Source organism: Micropterus dolomieu, linkage group LG22, assembly GCF_021292245.1.
Source record: "Micropterus dolomieu isolate WLL.071019.BEF.003 ecotype Adirondacks linkage group LG22, ASM2129224v1, whole genome shotgun sequence".
Lineage (NCBI taxonomy): Eukaryota > Metazoa > Chordata > Actinopteri > Centrarchiformes > Centrarchidae > Micropterus > Micropterus dolomieu.
In genome coordinates, this window is record NC_060171.1 from 10,951,833 (window position 1) to 10,976,957 (window position 25,125).

Genomic DNA, 25,125 nt, shown 5'->3' on the forward strand with positions numbered 1-25,125 from the left:
ACTGATCATGATGCCCATAAAAAACAAAACTATATGAATGGATCGATTCCACTAAAGCCAAGAAGAAGAGTACGTCTTTTTGTAATTTGGATGAACAGCCATAAGCTATATATCTGTTAAGCAAAAAATCTACAGAATGAAATCTGTACAAAAAACATTTTTTATTAAACACTGTTCTTTTTTCTACCCTGCTCACAATTTATATCACAATCTGGTTTAAATATGCATTACAAATGCATACAAAAACTACATTTGTTGCTCCATAACACTGAATCTTTATATGGTAATATATATAAGTAACTTTCCTAAAAACCTGTACAGCAGCACAACAGTCAATAAGTTTACTGCTGCTGGACCAGCAGGTGTCCCTCTATCCCTCCGACCTGTACCACTATACATCACGATCCCTCACTGCCCCCCTTCTCCTCTCATCTCTTGTCAGTCCCACATTGACTCTGCCAGATGACTTAGCAGGGACCATTTCTCCTCACATCCATCATTGCCCATACATCAGTCATTCCATATCAGATGCCGTAGTGGGGATAGAGTTCCAAATCCCTTGCCCGCCCAGCCTCAGTCTCCCATCCAGATCACCATATTCCCCAGCTTCTTTCCCCTTCTAACAAGCACCACATCCATGAGGTGGTGAAGAAACAACACCGACACATGATCCTATAGCATCTGTGCATTGGGCCTTAGCCCTAAATCAATCATCATCTCCAGCCCTCAATGTACCCAGGGTGTTGGGGCATCACTCAGCAGGAGTGGACTTTGTGGAGGGGTCCAAAAATAGGGGCTGCTTCAAATGGCCCTTCCAGAAAACTTACCTGCTTCCTGGTCCGTGTCTTCCCTGTGCGAAGTTTGATGTACCGTGCAATCAACTCGTTTCGTCCTGTAAGGAACCAGAAAACAGCCTCACTTTAGTTTGACAAAAATCAGCAAAAAAGGTCCACCTAAAGGCAATTGTCCAGTTTTCGGCCAAATTTCAAGCTCAACATCATTTTAAATTTAATTAGACATTACATTGGGCAGTGGTGGCCCAAAGGTGGGCAGTGGTGGCCCAAAGGTTAGCGAGCTTGTGACCAGGAGGTCGCCAATCCCCAGACCGACAGGATAAAATCTGGGTGTGGAAAGTAAATCAAACAGTGCTCGCCCTCCCTCATTTACCACCTTGAGGTGCCCTTGAGCAAGGCCCTTAACCCCAACAGCTCCAGTGGAGCTGCTTAGTGGCCGCAGACCAGGCTACGGTTGTACTGGGCAGCTTCCAGGTATGAATGTGTAATAGTGTGAATGTGAAGGTTTTGCCTTCCTGCAAAAGAGAGGCTTCCTCTCAGTGAAGTTCCCCTGAATAAATAAAGGTTTAAAAAAAAAAATTAAATTATATTGAAATTTTCCTTCACATTCGGAGAGACTTCAAAGAAGGGCAAAAGAAAATGTCAAAAACAAAAGAGAAAAAAATGACACAATGTGCAATACTGTAGCTTTCATTCATCTTCTTGTAAATAGCTATATAAGAAGAGATAGGGAGAATTAATAATAGAAAGACAACTTGGTCCTTAGTTTTAATTGGAGTAGAAAAGTAAAAGAGGTTTATGTCCTATTATTTTACGTTACACATTTGTATACCTGCTAATTTGCCTTATGGCTTTCATCTTGTGACTGAACACAGAAAACAGAATATTAACAAAAAAACACAGTATTACAATGCAAAATCTTCATTTTACCCATTGTGTACTTAAACTGAAAGTGAGGGGCTCAGGAAGGGCATGTTCTAGGTGTGGAAGAATTAAATTGTTTACCTAAGCTAACTATTAACTCATCAGTGAGCCTGCTCTGCATGCCTGGCCAAACCAGAAAGTATGAGGGGGAGGAATAAGGAAATGTATATACACTATATATTTCTGCGCACATATTTATACAAATACTTGTGTGCTGCAGTCACTTTATAATTAGCTAAATTATCATCTTAAAACGTTTGTATTAATGTCTGTGTGCACACATATTTGGAAGAGTTTGCATGCATGCACATATACATAAGTGTGCAAACACACATGCCCAAAGCAAGAGCCAAGGCTGTCAAGTGTGTCAACACCATGAACTGCAAGTGTAAGTATATCACTAAGTGTGTGAGAGTTTGCATTAGTCTCAGCCTGACCACTTGCGTGTACTCTTAGCTCGTATCTCTACAGTGAGTGTGTGTCTCTTCCAAGGTTAGTTAGGTAGTTTTGAATTTTTCATTAGTTTTTATTTTTATTTCATTTTGACTTTTTGTTTTCAATTTCAGTTTAATTTAAATTAGTTTTTAACGTGGGTTTGATAGTTTAGTTTTTATTTTTTGAAAATGCTTAGTTTTAGTTTAGTTTTATTAGTTTCAGTGTTAGTTTTAGTCTTTGTCACTGCAGGATGCCAAGCTCGGTTCAGTTTACATTAAAACAGTAACAATAATAATAATAATAAAAAGTACAACCATTAGAAATAATCCAGATTTGTGAAAAGGGACACCCTTTTGTAAGCTATCTGAAGCTTGTACATAGGGTCACAAACACTAATTATATATATTTGGGGTTTTTTTTGTTTTTTGAAGTACCAACACATTGTCTAAATAAATACTACAAATGAATGTAGCACATGCAATGTACAGTATAATTTCTACAGAAAACTCTAAGAGCATTAGACCCAAGAAATTCATTACATCAGTCTCTAGCTCTATCATTCTTGGTTAAATAGGTGAAATACAATTGATGGACAAAGAAGAAACTGAATAGTGAATGCCCCCCTTGGAGCCACAAACAACAGGTTCCTAGCACCCTGGAGGCAAGTATGACTGGTAAGCAGTTATATTAAAATCTAAACCTTTATTAATAAAAAAAATCTGTATCAAAACAATGTGAAGCACAAAGAGTCAGGTTGGCTGAGATATCAATGAGCCCATAAAACACACACTAGCTGACATGCAGTAAATATAATGACCAGCAGACACCTGAACCCTCACAATCAATGGGCAAGGGGCAAGTTCATCCCACACGAAGGAAGAGCACTAAGCCAAATCAGAACAGAACAAAACAAGGAAAGAAAACCACAAAGACAGTGACTCACTATCTGCAACCCAAACTAAAAACAACACAACTTTGTACAGTTGTTGCATTCATATTATTTTGTACACATGTATGTGTGAAAGACAATAGAAAACATGTTCAAATCCCACCAACTACGCAGCTGATCCCTACCTGGGTCAGTTAGCCTACCCTTAAAATTACATGAGGCTCTCCTCATAACGGCGGTCCCCACCTGCTACGCTGCAGCCAGACGTCGCCCTGACCCCGGGCTCTCTTGATGGATAAAGCAATCTTGGCAGGACAGCCACACGACACGCAACATGCCAGTTCTTCATCGTGAACAAAAGCATAACACACCCACGGCTCACCAACAGGTACCTATTGGCTAATCACCGCACGCACCGCTGAACTGCTGTCTGGCCAGACCAACTGCCCCGCAACAGTTCTACCGGTTTCATATTCACTTGAAATGGGCTTATTTAGGTCCTATGAAATAAATAAATAATTTTAGTTTATTTTAGTTACTTTTTTCAATACAATTTATGTTATCGTTTTTTTGAAAAGCCTGGTTTTTATTTTTATTTCAGTTAACAACAATGTTTTTTCACATCTAGTTTTCGTTATTTCGTTCATCTTAGTTGACGATAATAACCTCTGTGCACTGCCACTGCTGAGAGACAGGTCACATTGGCAGAGCAGGTGGAGGCTGGGGCCATGCAGGACTCAGACCGGACACAGACATGGCACAGGCCAGTAACTAAAGGGGTCCCCGTCTGGTAAGGCAGCTGGTGTGTGTGTCAATGTTTATGGAATATGCCTTTGGCCTGCAGTAAATCTTGGGCTTGTTCTCCCCCATCCAGAGTGTATATGATTACAGTGGAGGGGAACAGTCATGTGCCTTCTTTCAGTCTCTTCTCCAAAACTAAAACACTAGTTTAATGTCTAACATTGTAAAAACACTCAAATAGACATGCACAATTATATACTGTGCATAATAGTTCTTGGAGTGTAATTCAGGAGTGTGATGTTGTGAGTTTTCATTGCGAATGTAGTTTTGACAAGAAACAATGTGGCTTGGGGGGCTATGTAATCTACTACTGCCATGCAAGTCCACTTGTAAGATGGACTGTATAAAAGTTGGCAGCCATTATACACAGATCACCCACACTTTTGCAGACATAGTGCTGAAACAATTAGTCAATTAATCAATTAGTTCATTGACAGAAACATAAAGATGTTGCTGGTTCCAGCTTTTTAAATGTGAGAATTTTCTACTTTTCTTTGTTTTACATCATAATCAAATGAATATGTTTGAGTTGAGACCGTTGGTTCAACAAAACAAGCACATAAGTCACATTGTGCTCTGGGCATTTGCCATTATTTTTTGGACATTTGACAGAGAAAAAAAAACATCAACTAATCTCAAAAAATAATTAAGAGATTAATTAGAAATGAAAGAGAACAGCAAATTTACAATAAGGTACTAATAAAAGGCAGGACACAAACAAACACACACATACAAGCTCAGGTACAGAGTGAATCACACGACTCTTGCATTCTCTCTCACACTCCCACACAGGCCCCCACACATACACAAACACACATACACACACATAATCATATAAGAGTTTGCTAGACTTTGCACCACCTCTTAAACACGGTCATTTTTCCCTTGGCACCACATCTCCATGTGAATTAACACACAGATCAGTCACGACACACAACCTGGTACAAACCCGTCAGATTTTCCCTTACATAGTGACGCTTGGGTCAGACCTCACAACGCTCCATGAACCGGCCAATCAAGTGACCCCGAATGGTGAAAAGAGGAAACCCGAAGCTCGGCTGAACCCCCATAAGTAATTTTGTCAGCCAATAAAAGTGATCAGATTTTGCACGGAATGCAAAACACTTTCTTCCCGGTGCTCATGTGAACAGCCTTAGTCCTCACAGTTCGCTCAGACATGAGTTTCCACTTAATGCTTTTTCAAAGCATTTGTGTTTTGTCCTTACAGAAACAGCTTAGGTTGTAGGTTTGTATACCCTAGAGGTGATATCTATCTGCCTCTATAAAGTGTATGGTACAACCTTTATAAGTCTTTGAAGAAAACGAGAAAGAGAAGGATTTCCCAAATGCAATGCATGTTATTGCTGTAAGCACTGACATTTTGACTTTGATCGGTATGATATTGGATATTTTGTTTATACTATTAGTTGTATTTTGGATGGAGGCTTTTAAAATATTAAATCATGATCATTCAAAGGATAAATCTTGGTTTTCTAGTTTGGGCTCTCATTTCCATTGTACTGCACTACAGTAATTGCTGAGATATGGAAACACAGCATTGTTACATGAAATCAGACAGGACAAGAAACACAAGCAGTCAGCAGCAGTTCTGTAAGATTGTGTAAATAATTTTTATTCTGAGTGAGTACAACAAAAATGTTGGGAATAAACCCTCATTGTGTAAGAAAAAGGTTTGTGCGCACAACTAGAGCAGTTGTAAAAGTTGAAACATAAGGTGTGCCTGTAAACTGTGATGGATGTTTACAACAGGCAGTTTGGGTAACAACTTCACAGTTGACCTTGGTTTTCTCTACCAAATTAGTTAGGAAAATCTGGGGCTTTTGATTTGACACAGGTTTTTTGTCATGTCAGACTTTTTAGTAATGTTGCTGCATTTTCAGATCAGAAGTGTAATACTGATACTGATCATACTGCAGTGTTATTAAACTGTAATTTTGGTATTTTTAAACCTGGGCCCTTTTTTCAAATATTTTAGGGTCGAACCTTTTGAAATCCGTACAGTAGATGGCTTCAGCTGCAAACCGGCTGCAAAATATTCTATTGGAGCAACTGCGCCCATCAAAATTGACTTTTTGACAGGTTCAGATTGTTATACCAGGTGTCTGATAACATCATGGGAAGGATCCCTACAAGTAACACCTGGCAACACCCCTTGTTTTTAACCATAAACAGAAGTCTCGCTCAAGGACAATTCTCGATCTGAAATCTCATGAGAGGCAAGTTGTTGCAGGAAGATGCCGGTGGAAATGTGAGTCTGAGTTGGAGAGAGGAGTTTGCTGTGTTGGAGTTAACCTTTAGGAAATAAAGTCTTTCTAGCAGTTCCTCTATGTATACAAAAACTCCTCTCTCCTATTGTCCCTCTAAACCTAATAGAACTGTTGGGCTTCACCTTGGACCCCCGCACTAGCAGTCTAGCAGCAAAGGCTGGAAATCCCTGCTGCAAAATTGCTGTGTCTAAGAGCAGCCTGCAGATTTATGGTGCCACTATATGGAATCAGCTGGATCAACAAAGTTCTTCAAATGAAACGGCAAAATAGGTTGTTTGTCCGTGCCCTCTACAATGACACGTAGAAGCGTTTTCTGATCTAACGCTAAAGGATGACAACACTATTGTTAAGGTTTGAATAGGTTTAGCACACAAAAACAACTTGGTTAAGTTTGGGGAAACATCCTGGTTTTGAGTTAAAATGACAACTTTGCTAAGGTTAGGGGACCTTTGTCGTCATAGTGACAATAATAAAGAAGTGGCTAAGGTTAGGGAACAATCGTGGTACCGCTTCCTAAAAAATATTGATATTGATTATCTTGGTTAAATAAAGTAAATTCAAATAGAATTTTAATTTAATACGATATGCAAAAAATGGATTTACCATCAGCAAAGTTTCTTTAGCAACAAATAACTGTTAGATTGATTTTATCTGTGAATCAGTACACACACATACACACACACACACACACACACACACACACACACACACACACACACCCACACACCCAGCTGAAGAACTGCCATTGTGTGAGGCTTTTGTGCACTAAACCCCTCTCTCAAATGCATTCTACTCCAGTTTATACACACACAGTCACACACATAGAAGACATAAACTGACACACACACAGACTTAGCCCCAGTTGCGGCACTCTTTTCTGTCTCAATCTTATTTTCCTTTCAGGCCTGTAACTCCTCAACCATTTAGTGTTTATCGGAAGGTGCACTCGCAGGCCGATTGTTTGAGCCCATAAATGCATATTTCTTTAATTCCCCAGGGATTAAGGAAGTGTTCCACATTTCCTCGCAATCAAACTCTTGAAAAGACGAACAGAGAGCTTTGTCAAAGTCACAGTACTTGACTTCAAATGAACATTAAGTTGCCTGTATCAAGTTCCTCACATTACAGCTGCAAGTTCTTCCAATTCCCAGCAATTTATCTTCTGGAAACTTCACTCAGTGTACAGTAAGATGTACACTGTGTATCCAATCCAATAGGGATTTTTAAAGTGGCAGACACAGATGCGTGAGCATGTCACCACAGATGAACATTTCATGAATTCAGAAAAACAGACCATCTTTTCACTTTGGTAGCCAGACACTTTTGAATATCTTTTATGGATTTGTAAGCCTTTCCTGGCCCAGAGTTGTTGTCAAACTTAATCAACTTGAAACCCAAGTCAAGTCAAGTGCAAACATGAAAGACAATGAAAGAAATGAGAGTTGCAAAGCTCTTCTGTGAAAATGCTAATATAAATGTCTGGCAGGGTAACTACATCAATTCTTTTTTGTTTTCAACATTACAATGAAAAAGTTTTTTTCTTCTCAAAAATAACGATTAAAAAGGTATTCTTACACCAAAAGAGCAAAGGACAAACTGCTTTATCAATATGACGGTATCTCCATTCAAAATTAACTATGTATGTACTGCAAGCATTAAACAGCTTCATTAATGGGCTGCTTAGTGTTCTCATATCAGATGCCCTGCCACTCCTGGTGAGTGCTTGGGGAAGGGCCCCATCAAAAATACCCTCCAACACACCCATGAGATCAGAGAGGGGACTCAGTCACACAGCGATGAGATCATGATATCTAATGGGAGTAGCACAGACAGAGAACTTGTGCCAGCCAATGCTGCCCAAACGTCAGTAGGAACATTATATGATCAGCCACTGGTCCACAGTTTGATGTTGTTTATCACACTGCCTGCAGTCATGGAAATCTGGCGGAAATCTGAAAAATTTCTTAAGGGCATGAAAAGTGACCACCTGCAGCAGAAGGAAAATTCGACTGTTCCAGAGTTCAGAGATACTGCTGGGTTGTGCAACTTAGAAAACATTATAGTTTGTGAGTTTTTATGGAATATTTCTGTTGCTGGTAGATGTTGGTGAAGTTTCCAGTCTCTCATATTATATATACATTTGTATTCTGTAATATTTTTAGTTTCCACCCTGCCTGCAATATAAATGTCTGAAATGACTCAAAAGTGTATTTGTCCCAAAACACACCTTAAATTCTCTATTTCAAACTTAAACCTGAAATAACTGGGTTTCTTTCAACCGAAACAAGTTGTGAACACGACTCTGTATCATTAGTTGATATGACAAATGTCTTAGCAAACAGTTACTTACTTACACATCCAGCAGGTGCAAGCAACATTATGAGTCATTTGGAGTCACCTGATGAATGCCAGTCTAATATTCACTCTCCTTTTAGCTGTGTTTTTGGTTTACCAACTCCTGAGGGAAATAACTGGCTCTTTAGCTCCAAAATACTCCACTATGTATACCAGCTAGTCTCTTACTGTGCCTGTCTTCTGTTTGGTGCTAAGCAGGCTCTGTACCTGTTTTTAGACCTTTTCCCCTGAAAACAACTGCCCGCTGCGACCAACAGTGCTAAGAGAGCAGCGAGAGTTAAGCAAAGTAGTTACAGATTGAACAGCAACAACAACAATGAGCTAAAACTAGCTATAAAGCTCCATAAAGCACAGAAGAGCTGCAGATTCGGGTGATAATTCCAGGTCATCACTACAAATGACCCCTTTCACATTGTCATTTGATCCATTGTAGTTATAAAAACATTTATTTTAGCCACTGCCTTGCAAGCCTATGTAACTTTTGCTAAACTGTGGCCACAAGTGGTAATTACAGGAAAATGGCACATTGAACCCCTTCATTCATCTTACTGACAGCATGTCTAAGTTGGCACCATGGCTGTATTAATAACACCAAATCACCAATCAAAACACCAAAACATACTAAAGTTTTGAATCCTGGAGCTGTAATGATCTTAAAAGGCCAGACAAACACTGTTTCACTAGTTTTCCTTCTGGCTTTTCTCTCCTTCTTGTCAGGCCTGTTGGTAGAGGTCAGGGAGAGGTGGAGGGGGTTAGTGAAGGCCGCCTATAGTGTCCCTTCCAAAGTCAACCTCTGGGCCTGACTGGTCATAAATCTGTCCTCCCCCAAATGGGGCTGCGGTCATCACTGGCCTGGTGTGCTCTCTCTCTCTCTCTCTTTGTTTCAATGTCTCCATCTCAGCCCAGTGCATTCCTGACATTCCTATATATTGACTGGTTCACACTGGGTCCTGCATCTGCTGCACCAGCATCACCCCATGAGTCCATGTCCTGTTTGTGTGTGAACAACAACATCCCTATGTACATGGACTTATCCAATGGACAACCATATCACAGGGAGTGATTTAGTTCATCACCCTGTTGTACGTGTGTGGCTGTGTTTAAGCTACATAGTTAATACAGAGGAAACTACAATCTGTTGAACCTTTATTTAAATTCAAGTCTTACCGTAAGTATAAGTTACACTTGGTCTTGGACATATGTACATTTGTGCCTGTCTAACTGCATACAAACTGTCTTTCTCTCAGAAGCAACATCTGCCAGCCATACTTTTTCCCTCAACAGCACATATGCCCACCGTGTCTGCCCAGGAAAACAAAGGTCACATTTAGGCTGCAGGAATGTCTTGGCTGGGTGTCATTTCCTCTCCGATAGAGCCTGGATGCAGCCTTCTGAGCTCTGAAAAGCACTCTACCAAGCCTTGATACCAGCAATGAGTAAAGTACTACATTATAGAGCCAGTGATGGTCCAGCATTAAAACAGTCACAAAGCATTCCTGGTTCAACACAAACAAGTGACAACTTCAAAATTGGTAAGTGGCACTGAAGCTGAGCATATTAATATATATTTTACTGGGTTCATCTCCTCATGACCGAATCATTTGCAGTTTTGATGTACTAAATTATCATTTGAACAGCTTACGTTACAATACAGTATATTATAAGCACAATGACTGTGTGAATATAATAATGTGGTAAATGTATAATAAGTGAGGAAAAGGAGAAATGACAACACTGTCCACATTGATCTGTGTACAACTACATCCTAATTCTTTCATCAGAATCAGCTTTATGGCCAAGTAGGTTTACACATATACAAGGAATTTGTAAACCTATTTAAATATAAAAATATGTAATTGACAAGATATACAAAAATAAAAGAATAATAAAGACTATGTGTAATATGGCAGTTAATTACATGTGCATCAGATTTGTATGTGCAAACATTTACACGATGTACTGTAAGAGGGAGGGGAGGTTTGGGGGCATGGGAATCAGTTTTAGTCTTGGGCCTTGTTGATGAGGCCAGCTGCAGATGGGATGAAACTGTTCTTGTGGCGTGATGTTTTGGTCCTGATGGACCGCAGCCTCCTGCCAGAGGGGAGTGTCTGAAACAGTTTGTGTCCAGGGTGGGAGGGGTCGACCACAATCTTTCCTGCTCGCCTTGGAGTCCTGGAGGCGTCCGGGTGCTGGAGGGGTGGAAGACTGCAGCTTGTCTCCTTCTCTGCTGAGCGAACGATATGCTGCAGTCTGCCTTTGTCCTTGGCTGTGGCAGCAGCGGAGCTGATCAGCATGATAGCGGTGTAGTAGTGCACCATCATTGTTCTTCAGCTGCTGCAGGAAGTACATCAACTGCTGGGCTTTCTTGTTGAGGGAGGTGATGATGTTCAGCGCCCACAAGTTTTTGGGTGATGAAGCTGCCCAGGAAGCAAACGGACTCCAAAGTGTTGACTGTGGCGTCACACGGGGTAATGGGGGAGAGTGACCTTAAATCCACAGCCATCTCCACTGTCTTAAGAGCGTTGAGCTCCAGGACATTTTAATTTTTTAAGTTTTTTACTAAAACCAAAACCATATAAAAAGCTGAAATTAATTATTTAACCAATATTTTCATGAGACTAATATAGGTAAACTATCCTTAAATTTGTGCTATTGTAATGTATTCCTTTCAAATTAGAGGAATGTAATTGTAAAGATGCTATTCACAAAAAAAGTATTTTTGAATTCATGCAGATATTCCAGAAGACTCACAAATAGAGCACTTACCTGCTTTATTCCAGAGGTCTGTTATTTCCTAATTTTTTCCTGGAAGTTTCCTGGAAATAAGTATCTAATTTGGCACTAACTATAAGGTATGCTAGCTAAAATGGAGACAGTGTTCAATTGGTACTCTAGTCTTTTGTTGAGTGCATAGCTGGACAGCTGAAAATACATAAATCCGCAAACAATTCAACATATATGTTAAACCAAGCTTCTAATAAGAAATTATAAATATATTATTTATTTATTTTATATATATATTTAGTGTCATCACAACAGCCAGGAGCACGAACAAACTAAGAAGTATCGATAACTTTAGAAAAGACCCCTCTGAGGTTAAATAGCTGGGATTCCCTTCAAGTCAGTCAGAACCGAAGAAGCCTCTTGGATGAGAGGTGAACCGTCTTTGAGTATCTTTAACCAAGTCCATTTGCTCTTGATTTTAACCTTCCTTGGATATAAATGTACATTGAAGCATTCTCTTCATAAATTCCTCTATTCTCTATTTCGCCTATATTTAGTACCAAATGACATAGTTCTTTCCAGGAAACCTTTGAGAAATTATTAGCAAATAGAAAACCCATAAGATAAAATGTTACTAGCTCTCCTCCCTCTCCCTTATTAACTCAATTTCTGTTAGTTTGCCTCTGATAATCTCCCACTGAGAATCTCTGACAGGTGTCATTCAAGCTTACAAAAACCACAGCTTCCCGTCATACAAGAGTCCTGCACTTATCAGCATGGTAACCAGATGCACTGCTATATAAGCCAGATCTGAAGTTTAGTCTTATTTCTGACAGTATAGTATTCCTAGTAAGTTTAAACAGATGCCATGTTGTATTAACACAACCTACCACGAGTGTATTTGCGATTACAGAGATTTATGCAGAGGTAGTTTGTGTGAGGCTCAACGTCAGTTAATGGAATAGACAGATCAAAAGATGTCTGGCCTGTTTGGATCCTTCCGTTCACCTTGCTGATCTGAGATGTCTACATAAAGTGACAGTGACAGCTCTGTTACGTGGTTGTCTCTCCTCACCATGTCCTATTGGTTACACTGTGACAGACAGAAAGACAGTGACTGAGATGGAGGGAGCTGTGTCGAGATTCCACAGGCAGCAGGGGGGTGGTTCACATGATAGGAGGTTCATGTTCATCCGCCTTCTCAAGTGGTGTATCTAATAAACTGGTGTCTGAATGAATATTCATATGAGGAAAATCTAATTGCCAAAGAGGCTTCTTCAAAAGGTCAGCAGGTCAAGGTCACTGGTGAATCTCTCACTTTACTGCCAAAGTTTGTACCCGGGTGAGGACTCGCTGTTGCTTTTCGCTGACCTTTACATCACACTCTTAATGAGAATGGCTTGAGATGAAAACATATTTGCAATGCTTGACAAAAACCCACAATGGGTTGACACGTTGCACAAGCGAAGCTAAGTGGGAGCGTGATTCATTGTGTGAGTATTCTTTGTTCTGAACTGACAGAAAAATATCCCACTACTGAGGGAAACTTGGTTGCTTTTACCCACTACACTAACACAAGAAAAAAAAGTTCCCCACAGGAAGCAGTACCCATCAAAATATGAGAAAAGAGCTCCTCTCACAGATGTCAGGAAAACAAGTGTGACAAAACCAAACAGCTGCATTTTGCAAGACTGAATGCTGTCAAATAAAAATTAGTCAAAAGACATCATAAAAGAAAACAATTACAATTGCAAAAGGGGCACATAAATTAATATGGCAGTCATATGGCAGTAAATAAAGAGGAAAGATAATAACATTTCCAGTGCCACATTCTTCTAGCTTCATTCTTCTAGTTGTCAGCACATTAGTTTCCATTGCACTACAAGTTCGGGACTGTTTTTCCATTATTGCAGCATGAGGCCTTCGGTCAGACCACAGGGCACGTCTCTTGCTGAGAGCCACACAAGGCAGGAAATATTTTCCTTGGCAGATGCATGTCGAATTACCACCAGAGCACATAACCGCCACAATATCCGTGACACCGTCCCTAATAAGCGAACTAATATGTCTGTTCACTAATGGGCGCGAGGGCCAGCGCTATGCACAGCATTATGGGAAAAAAATGTGGTGAATGTACGGAATATGGGGTAAAAACATTCCAGTCAATTTAGGAATTTACAATGGATAGAACCACACATTCCTTCTGTTTCGCTGCTCAGAGACTCAATATCATATTGTTTAGCAAAAAATGGCATTCATTCCTCAGAGGGGAATTCAACCTAATATTCAGAGTATGTCACTCTAGGCCAACAGACAGTTATTTTGCTAGGAGTTTTGTTTTGCGTGTGTATCCATATTTAGCCCATGCAAGAAGACTAAATAACATTTCTAAAACTATCAAGTCATTGCTTCACCATTTCATATATGCCATTAAAGATATTCTCAGCTGATATTTGATTTGGCTACCTGATTTAAGACCGCCCATCAGCGCTTTAACAACATTAACAACACTAAAGACCTTCAAAGTGGCTTTGCATTGATTGTAGCTTGAATGACTTGAGTTGTTGGCCACTTGTGACCGCGGGGATGGTGATAAAAGCACAGAACAGGGGATCTGCAGGGGAGGTAAGGGAAGAACTGGTCAGGCTGTTTAGGGGCACAGCGGGCCATGTACTGGCTCAGTCTTGCCTCATTTCTCAAGTCATAAATCTGGCTTTGCCACAAGGCTGTCAGGTTGAACTGAGAGCAGCTGGAGGTGAACTGAAAGGCAGACAGACCAACTGACAGAATGAGAGAAAGGGAGAAGAGGTTGTTCATAAAGGACAAAGAAAGAGTCTGAGACAAAGAGAACTGTGGGAGATAAGTCACAGAAAAAGCAGGGAGCAGAGGAGGCAAAGAAAAATACACAACCTCTACCTTTCTCATTCTGAAACATACACACACATGCTGGGGACAGGTGTGAGATCGTTCTACTGGGGCCCGAGGCCATGCAAGACACCAGTGCCCACCTTGGTGTTTATTTGTCCACCCGTCCTCCCTCCCCTTCAAGTGCTCAAAGGGTAAACGTCTATTCTGGTTTAGGGTTACAGCCGAGCTGCCTTGAACCCCCGGGCTCCCAAGTGCACATGCCATTCCTGGCGGGCCAACGCGCTCCCTGGCGTGCATCACCTGCCCCTAACCCCCACAGGGAAGAAGGGGCACCTCAGTGCCTGCCTTGCCAAAACCCCCACCATCACTACCTATGCTCATTCAGCCCCCCATCCCCGTGAGACAGAATGAGCCACCTGCCCCTCCCTCCTCTACCCCCTCCAACTATTATTACTGGCTTTATAAGGGTTTAAGCGTTGATCAGACGATGGCCATGACCTCAATAGGTGGCTAAGCTTGGCTAGGCAAAGCTAACAGTTAAAGGAGCTGTCTGGCACTGTGACAAAACAAGGCGATGACAGAGGCTGTCTGATAGCGCCACTACCTCTATCCGCCCCTTTTCCAACAACCAGATCCACTATCAAACAGTCAAACAGGAGGACACACTATGGGCAAGCCATCTGTTACCAAATATCTTTCAGCAAGGTGTCGGAGAGGAATGTCACCTCACCTTCCCAACACCTGTTTTGCAATGACAATACCCAAAGATTCACTATGGAAAGACCTTCAGTAAAGTTATTTTGCTGCTCCAAACCTCAGATCATTATTTTAGATAGGTTGCCAAATAGCACAAACAATGTGAAATCTGGTCAAGCAACATTTAGTGTGGAAAAACCCATCAACATTTCTCATTTCTAATGAGTACTTGAGGCAACAACACACAAAAGTTAGCATCCATGCCATTTAAACACAAGCAGTATACGCTTTGTAGGAAGTTATTCATTCTTCTGAACCTGTTTAGGTTGAATGATATGGAGCACATTTTGATAACAAGAACAATGGAGTGCTCTCACTGTCACTGCCAGAAATACATTGGGACATAGGTCTAGCCAAAATAACTCTGTATGTTGATGAAGCTGATACTTTAATGCTTTACTTTTAATTGATTTGTCATTATTATGGATCTTGAAGGAGTGAATAGAAATGCAGCTTTGCTTTTCTATGTGTCAGTGTATTGTTTTCATTCTCAGTTAAATATCATGGCTTCTGATAGAAAATGATCAAACTGAAGTGTGCATAAGAGGCAAATTTTGTATGCATGCATGCGTAGAAGACTGAGTGATTAAAGTGTGTGCGCTTGTTTCTGACACATCATGCCATCATACTGTTCACTATGGGACAAAGTGGAGCTGACAGCTGTGCAGGAAACGGGAGTGATGTGAAACATGAACACAAGGAGTGGTGATGAACGTGTGTGTGTGTTTGTGTGTGTGGGAGAGAGTATATGAAACAAATGTCTATTTGTCTGTTTGTGCCCCATCATACTGCAGGTGTTGCACTGTGGGTGTAGTAGTAGCGTCTGTTTGAGGAGTAGTAGCGTCTTTGAGGAGAGGTTCACAGACTATAACTTTTTTTTCACTTTTTGCTAAAGAGCATTATCCTCAACCCTGACCTGCATGTGAGCTGATCTTCAGGTGTTGTGTTTATCATCCCATTCAAGAAGAAAAAGGTACATGGATAGTATGATGATAAAGGTGGGCGTACCGTACATCTTGCCCTCGTCAGAGAGGATGATCTTCCTGCGGCCACAGGGTGGGTAGATGGCCAGTGCCTCCTGGAAGCTCTGCTCGATGTCTGGGCTCCACACGCCCTCGGCATCATTCTCCAGGGGTTTGTCGAGTGCGTCCCCCAGCTCCTCACTCCCACCCCTGGGGGAGGGAGCTGGCACCCACTCCGCAGACGTGGTGGGACGACGGAAAGGGGACCAGAGAGCAGGGGGTTCAGGGTGTGGGTTGGGGGAGATGAGGGTAAGAGAAAGGGAGGAGGCTGCAGGGAGTGGTTCTGTCTGTATGAAATCCACAGATGTGATGATGATGATGATGATGATGGTCTGGATGTGGCAGGGCAGTCCTGGGAAAGCAAGAAAAGGATGATGAAATTGACATGGTGCTATGTAAGGAGTTTCCAGTCCAGATTTATCCAGGGAATGTTTTGCAAGGATTTCACAGCTTCCTCTTCAAACTTTTAGGCTACATATGAAGAAACAGAATAAAATTCATTATGGACGATTTTCTGACAAGGATTTTATTGATGTACATTGCACATACTTGCAAATGCTCTATATAAAAATGTGTAGTTTGTAATCATGTAAAGTCATTTGATAGCCTGTTCTGACATAGTAAGCATCAACACTTTAACATAAACCACATATGGCATAAGTTACAGGATGAAGAAAAGATCATTCTTGTCATTATCTCTTCATATTTTTTTGTAATCAATAAATGAATTGTTTACGCTCCCCATAACCCAGAGCGATGTCCAAAACCCAAAAGATATTCAATTAACAATAATGTACCACAGAGCAGAAAGCAGCAAATTCTCACATTAAAGAAGCTGGAACCCACAAGAAATGGTATGTTTTTGCTTGATGAATTCATTGTTTATTAAAATTGTTGTTTATTCATTTTCTGGGATGCTTTAGACACAATTTTCACAGAACCATATGATTCACTCACAAAATATCAACTAACAACTAGGAACGCAGAAACATCTTTACAGATTTTGCAGACTGCACAGTGCACACTATACTTTCAGTTTCTCCAGTGGAGTCTGACAGGGTCTCATAAGCTCGAGGGGTCCAAAATTAATAGACCATGCAATCCATCACATCTACTTAAAACATGCAAAGCCACTAAAACCTGAATCAAAATGTTTTCATCCTAAATGTGGTTTGTAAAATATTGTGTCACTGAGATCAGGCGACTTAGCTGTTACATTGAGGCAGCCATTTAAAGCACATGGTGGACGACAAAACATGATCACATCAGCCCCACGGCTGCTAATCCAAACCTGGAATGAGCACCTCAGATCATAAATTAGGTTAGTGAAAACAAATAAAGTGGCACCTAGTGTTGAGACAACCGTAAGCAGAGGAGGGGGTGCAGGAGGGGCCTAAAGTCAACAAATGAGGGGACACATTAAAGTGGGATCACCGTCCTCAGACACACTTAGACACACATGCCAAGGAGGATCATACCAGGATATTAAAGCCGGGAGGCTTTTTAGGTTGCCCATTTCTTCATCAGTTTCACAGCTGACTGTATTATTAAACTTTGAGATCCTCAGCTGAGATTCTAGTCAATGCATTTCTATATTGCTTTGGGTGGGGGAGTATTACAACAACCAGCTGACTAATTAAAAAGGATTAACTTGACATTCCACTGGCTCTTTGTGACATAACAAAAGTGGCAGCATGGGGATGTTTGACTTGCAAAATGTCTACCAATAGATTCATATCCTGTTTTCTCTACATGCCAATTTGTGTAGGAAGTGCACACAGTGCTTATGTATTTTGGGGGAGAGTATGAGACAGACGTCAGCTCCACCTTTTCCTCTTGAACTGTGGACGTGCAGGAAAAAATGAAAACATAGGCATCGATGGTCAGACAAGGTGAAGAAATAACTCTCAAACTCATGAGTCAATACAAACAAAGCTTTGTGTTTGTCATCGTTTGTTTTCCTGTCACGAAACTCCATGTCCATTTACGGCAACAAAAAGCAAAAAGCAGTGACCATTACTATATGGCTGAGTAGGGGTCGTAGTGATCTGCTGAGTGAGTCTGTGTGTTGTAAGGAGTGAGTAAGGCTCTCCAGCCAGTCCAGTCCAGTCCAGCCCCCCCCCCCCCCTTAGCCCTTCCTCTGAGCCCCCTGATGTTCCACAACACTTCCTATAATGCGTCCGGTCGGTCGGTCGGTCAGCCTCTCTCTCTCTCTCTCTGATGTAGAAGTGATAAAATAAACTCATGCCTACAAAAACAAAACACTGACACCCTATAGACAGTCAGCAACATGTAGAGAGCAGACCGGACACACTCAAAGCTACTTTCACCACACAGTCTCCATAGGTATACATAATGGGTATGATTGATATGGGATTTTTGAAGGCTGATATCTGTGTTGGTAGTATTAAGTACAAATATTAATTAAGTATTAAGGTTTTTTTTAGATTGAAGTTGTCACTAGCTTATATTTCCTGTGGATACATAATTCAATTTAAACTGTTTAAACTCCCAGAAATGTATTCCTGTCCGGTTGAAAGGGATTATGGCATTTGAAAACGTATTTAAAATGAATTTTCTGTTGAAACCATGAGTGTCATTACTAGTAATACTATTTATTACAATATAATATCCAGGCAGACAAACACATTGTTGGCAGATAACAATCACTGGACATTTGATTTTTAATGTGCGAACAAATTAATCATTTAAATCTTTACCAAGCAAACATGCCAAACATATAATTGTAAAATAAATATATTTTGGTTTCAGACTGGTGGTCAAATGAATCAAACAATTAAACTTGGGAACTTGTCATATTTTATAGATCAAATGATTCTTAAACAAAAAATCCATCATGAAAATAGCTGTGGTCCTAAACTATAGAAGCTGATTACTGGTCTCACCCTACTACAAACGGAAATATTTAGAGCTAAAACGATCAGTTGAATAATCAATTAGTTGATCGACAGGAAATAATCTTTTTAGCAAAACTGCCATAAATTCACTGGTTCCAGCTTCTAAATTTTTAATATTCGCTGGTTGAATTGGTCTTCTGTAATGCGGAATTCACTATCTTTTGGTACAGTACATTTGAAAGCTTCACCTTGGACTCTGAATACTGAAAATCACAATTTCTCTGACATTTTATATGTCAATTAATGTGTTGATTATTTGTCTGATTAATTGATTAGTTCTATAATGAAAACAATTGTGAGTTACAGCCCTATTCATATTCTCCATTAACTCTTGCACAATATGAATATCTAACCTTTGAACTCCATGTGACAGACACCAACAGACACCACACTGAAGTGGGTGTAACATTATTCATAATCACCTAGTTAACAGATTGTCTCCTGAGAGACTATGAAGGTTTCAGTAACTGATTGCTTTTACAGCTTACGTAAAAAAAACTAAAATAACTGAGCCCAACAAAACTTCTGCTCATAAAGTGAGACTTTTACACAAAACAAAGAGACACCAGCCATTAGGCAACACAACAAAATCACTGAAAACATGAAAAAGCAAATTGGAGAAGCAATGCAAAGAACTCAAATCATTACTTGACAAAAAAAAATAAAGACAACATGTAATGGTTTTTCTGGTGCTACTCAGATTCAATGTAGACATTCTTACCTGTACAGAAAGCAGAGCAGAAGTAATCTAAATACAACTTTTCTGATTTAAATCACACACATAAAATCTCAAATTAGTTCAAAATCTTTCTGGTGAACAATCCAATAAGCCTCAATCTCTTGATCACGAGCCCACCAGCTACTCAACAGTAAACCAGTTGCTTTATTAAAATCACAACAAAACTAAATCACTAAACATAACTCAAATTTGACATTTAAATTGTTTGTGTAACTGATTTTAAACTAACTGCAGCTCCAGCTCGGGGCCCACTGTAGGTCACTGTGAGATTTGTGGAGGCCATAAACCATTAGTGTGCAAGAGGTTAATTAACCTAAGCCATGCCTTAAATCTACCGCCCTCCACCTACTCCACTATCTCCCCCCTCTTCCTCCCTCACCCATCCAGTCCAGTCTCTCATCCACCCCCAGGCGAGGCCCCTCTTCTCTGGATCCGTTCAACAGGATAATCCCCCAGCTGGTGCTGTGGTCAGGGGGCCACGTAACCATCCAACTGCCCTCCACCCCTTAACACAACTGCACACACACACATACACATGAACACACACACGCTCCAATTCAGACGAACTCACTTATGGAATCAAATTATGAGGAAAAAACAAAGAAAGGGGCCCACACGTCAAGCATGAGCCAAAGATGCTTAAACACACACTCACAAAAACCATTCAAGCAGATTTATATTAAGTCATATTAACACACACACACACACACACACACACACATGCAGACAGTGTGGCAACAATAAAGCCTTTCCTTCAATACACACACTGAGAAACACATACAACAAAACAGAGGCAAACATCACGAGAAGCTGCAGGTGAGAGAGCCTCTGTTCACCTTTGCCCTGCATTGTACTGTGCCAGCTGGATGGGCAGGTAGCTAGGCTACACGGGGCTCATCAGGTCAAAATTTCATTCTAAGACTTATAACATTAGTTGCAAAATAATAAAATTCCCATCAGCCTCAGCAGTACTTTGTGTTTGTTTAATGCTGATGAATAAATGTAGACATGCCATCGGCATATCAGCATTGCTACAATTACAATGTCAGCATTGTGATGTTAGCATCTACTTAAATATAGCCTCAGAGCTACTAGCACAGCTGTAATGTCTTTGTCTTGTTGGTAAATGGCTATATTTCAAGAGCGCTTTTTTATGCAAATCATGCTGAAACCCAAATTGCTCCCCCCTCTGTGAATATGTATTTTTGGTTTCTGAATGGGGTGAATGTGATATAGTGTAAAAGCGTTTTGAGTGGTCAGAAAGACTAGAAAGGCGCTATACAAGTACAGACCATTTACATGTGTCACCAAACCTATAATCAGAGGACGCTCCGCTCCACCACAGCCGCCCCCAAATGTTGGAATTTAACAACACAAGTGCAGCATCTAAATACAACTGCATTCCAAGGCAACCACTATCATTATCAATAAGAAGAAGTGCAAAGGTCAGATGGGTATTTTAATGCACGTCAATATTTAAGAAAATAAATATTTAAAGGTGAATTAAAACCTGAATTATTTATATAGGTTTGTGTTTGTCTGTAGTGCTCAAAAACAACAGTACCTACTCCCACTCATGCATTGTATGTGTGTACAGTGTATATATATATATATATATATATATATTATATATATATATATATATATATATGTCTGAGCATGCATTTGTGTGTGTATTTGGTTAGTATTTGGTGAGTGAGGGTGTGTGTAAGCGTGGATTTGTACTCAACTGGTCACAATCTCCACTAATCAGGCCAGGAATGTAAAGGCAGGAAACACAGTCAGCACAGAAAATAAGGCAGCAGTAAAGGGTAAAGGATATCAGGCTATGCGATGAAAAGTCGCAGTGAGAGCCGGTGGAGACAAACCGGTTTGTTTTGTTTGCTGAGATCATATGTTTTCTGGGCCGCACCAGTGGGAGTCTCCAAGCTCTACCCACCACACACACACACACACACACTTACTTTTTGGTTCAGTCTCACCACTCTCGTTTTAAGCCACAACAGACAGCTGTTTCAGCATTAAAAAAAAAAAAACCTGTTCAGCAAAATACAGCAGACAAAGTTAGCATCTGGCTTGGAGATACAACTATTAGTCGAGTAATTGATTAATCAATTGTCTGAAAAAATAAGGCTAATATTTTGATATTACATCTTCTAAATAATTTTTTAAGCAGAAATGTTCAAAGAATTGTTGTTTTCAGCCTTGCAGACGTGAAGATTTCCTGCTTTTGTCTGTTTAATATTATTGTAGAGTGAATATTTTCAGGTTTTTCACTGCTGGTCAGACAAAACAAGACATTGAAAGACGTGATCTTGGACTCTAGTAAAATAAATGTCCATTCAAGTTTTTCATTTTTTGACATTTTATAGACTAAACGATTATTCAATTAATCAACAAATTAATCTGCATATTAATCAGTAATGAAAAATAACTGTTGCAGCTATAGTCTAGCTGGTGAACATAATGGGGCATTTAACAGCTGAAGAACCAGATATTTTTCTCAGTACATGGTGGCGACCAAAACTAGCTAAAAGGAGAGTGAACATTGGACTTAAATTTGCCAGGTGGCCAGAAACACAACTTCATATTAAAGCTGCAAGTTGAGTGGTCTCTCACCCCCATGGGTGCCTTGGGTGCAGCGACAGCTGGGGCCTTTACACCGCACCCAAGCTGACACAGCTCTGGAGTTAACCATGCAAAAATCACACAGGTGATGTGTCGAAAATATCTCACAAACTTTGGTTGAGGTGTCAGTTACTTATTCAATTCAAAGTGGCTGACTTCCAGTAGGGTTTTTAGGGTATAGCTCTCAAAAAACAGCTTCCTGTTTAATGCCGAATAATTACTCACCAAGACAACAGCATTTGACAAGAACTTTGTGATGGATGTGGTGCTTTACTATGGACATTTTTGTCCGTTAAGGTGCTATGAGGGGTAAAAATATAAATGAGGCATAAGAAATTAAGTTTGAAACTATCACTGTGGCGCTATCAATATCACTGGATATTGACATCTTTACTTGTGAATTATGGGACAGATCTGACCATGTCTAGTCCATTTACATGCTACTTCCTTTTTCATGCCGAAACATCAATTCAACGGCACGCCATGGACATGCCATTTGATCAATCAAAGAAAGCTTTACAATTTAACATTGCAAGGCGCTTAAGATTGCCCTGCCCACATTTGAGGTAGATTGGGTTAAAGCTCTAGGAGGAGTTTTTTACAGTACAGAGAGTGTAAACGGGTTGAAATTTCCTAAATAATTCTAAATGGCCAACTTCTTGTTGAGGGAATGGTTCCAAGATGGGTTTTTAAAGTCTGGAAATGATAAATCGGCCCCCACATTTCGTACAGCTACGTAAAAAACATATGGTGGGGCTGCTTCATTGAAATTTTGTAGGGGGCGCTATTGAGCCATTTTTCCACAACCACGGTGCACAACCATATTGCATCTACCTTGCAAATTTCATACCTCTAGGTGAAATGCACTGCTGATGAAATTGTATAGGGGACAGTATAGAGCCCCCTGGCCACTCCTGAGCCCAGTCACTGCAGAAAATTGCAATTTTCACCAGACCCAACGTGTTTGCAAATTTTCATGAGATTTCGAGTATCCAAAGACCATGAAACATGCGTTTCCGTGGGAGAATAATAATAATCCTAGCAAAAACACTAGGTTCCTTGCACTTCATGCTAGGACACCATTGGTGCCCTTGCACTTTAGTGCTCGGGCCCTAATGAATGCTAATGTTACTCAGTGTCTGCTGGATGTGTAAATAAGAGCATGCTAACAGGTTTGCTATATCAACGTTATAAGGTATATCAGTAAGTTATGTCAGGTTTAAATTCAAAACAAGATGAAACCTGTATATTCTTTCACTATTATACAAAACCCTACAACTGCGAGTCCTTATCTAATGGCATCCAGAGAGGACAACGGGTCTATCAGATCAGCTCCAGATAATCCAACAGAAAGATCCATCAGACTGGCTGGAATCAATGGACAACACAGTCACACACACTGCACAGAGCTGTGGGTGCAGAGTGCTGTTAGTAGAAAAGGAGGGGGGGGGTGCAGAAAGTCTTTGTTCTGCAAGGCTCATATCTAAGGCATTATTCGTTTTTCTCGTGCAAGCGGAGGAGGAATGATCGCTATGTGGGATGAGCGCACCAAAAAAAAAACATCACACACACACACACACACACACACACACACACACACTCCTCCGCAGAGGAGAGGACCTGTCTCAGGGCAACTCAACAACACACAAACACACACTCTGACTTGCAAACAAGGTTGAAACACAAATTTCCCTGCTTGCTCGCACACCTTTTCATGCTTTTTTTTTACCTCCCTTACTTGTTCCACTCATTCACCCACACAAACACATACATATCCACCCCTCTAAGCCCAGTCACATCCACCCACACACAACCTCTACTGCAGTGCAAACAATACAACCTTTGAGTTCACATTACAATATAATTCATCTGTCTGAGACAACAGTAAACCCAAAGCCTTGGAAACAAAAGGGCCGAGGCCTAGAAAAAAATCCAAACAAGGAAGCTTTGACAGGTGTGATTTTTACCCCACCCCCAATCACCCTGCTCCATTCCACCTGTTGCCTCTCTGGAAAACACACTCCTCTCAGCTGCCCTGTGGGACACCATAAAACACACACACACACACACACACACACACACACCCCTGTGTTAACCATCTCTGGCTGCGAAAGCTGACTTTTCAGCTCTGTGGTTGTACAGTTGGCAGGATATAGTGAAATGTATAATATTTTATACATAACATGGAATTCTGAATACTTTTCATCGCTTACAGAAGCACATATGGTAAAGTTATTAAGTTGAGTCCATCACAAGATCTAAAAGTATGCTGTAAGTAAGGGAAATGATTAGTCGATTAACAGAAAATTAACCTGCAAATGGTGTCAGCTTCTCGAATGTAAATATTTGCTGGTTTTCTTTGTCTTCTATGAAAGAAAATTTAATATATTTTAATTTTGGACTGTTATATGTACAAAACAATGCCGTTCAGTGATATTGCAATACATCACCTTAGCTCTGGGAACTTTGCACTATATTCTGACATTTTATAGACAAACAGTTCACCCATTAATTGAGAAAATAATTAGCACATTAACTGATAATGAAAATAATCTATTGCACCTCTTCTGTGAATTACTTTGTGTGTTTTTATACTCCATATTGGTGAATGTTTCAAAAAACAGGATTGTCAGACATCAGTCTGGAAATTAAACACAGTACACTCTGAAATGTTGCTCATTATGCAGCCCGAGTCAATGTTATTACTATATATTATAATAATTGATAATTGTTGCTGATGCATAACAGTATGAGCAGAATTTTGATAATGAAGTTGGTAGAATTGGAGCCAATTTTACTACTGTTTACACTGCTGGGTGTTTTAATATTCAGCATGTAACATCATAGTTCATTACATGTTTCTTAATATGTAAGATCTTAATCTGCAAAGTAACACTAAAGCTTTCAAATACATGTAGCCTAGTGGAGTAAAAAGTAAAATATTTCCTGAAAATGAAAATACTCAAGTAAATGTGTGTGTACAT

At 40.2% G+C, this 25,125-nt stretch overlaps 1 protein-coding gene across 2 annotated transcripts in view; it reads right to left on the bottom strand.

Moving 5' to 3' along the window:
• The window catches only part of LOC123961662 (transcriptional enhancer factor TEF-3-like), a 29,308-nt gene extending 13,325 nt beyond the window's left edge, over nt 1–15,983 (bottom strand). Inside the window, exons 1-2 of one of the 2 annotated variants that reach the window (XM_046037207.1) lie at nt 15,848–15,983; nt 828–892 (exon numbers count right to left, since the gene is read on the bottom strand). The gene's annotated coding sequence lies outside the window, so the exon portion shown is untranslated. Of the gene's footprint in view, nt 1–827; nt 893–1,023; nt 1,260–15,847 lie in introns of those variants that run through there. The other variant, XM_046037208.1, reaches the window with a different exon arrangement.
• Nucleotides 15,984–25,125: the final 9,142 nt, after the last annotated feature.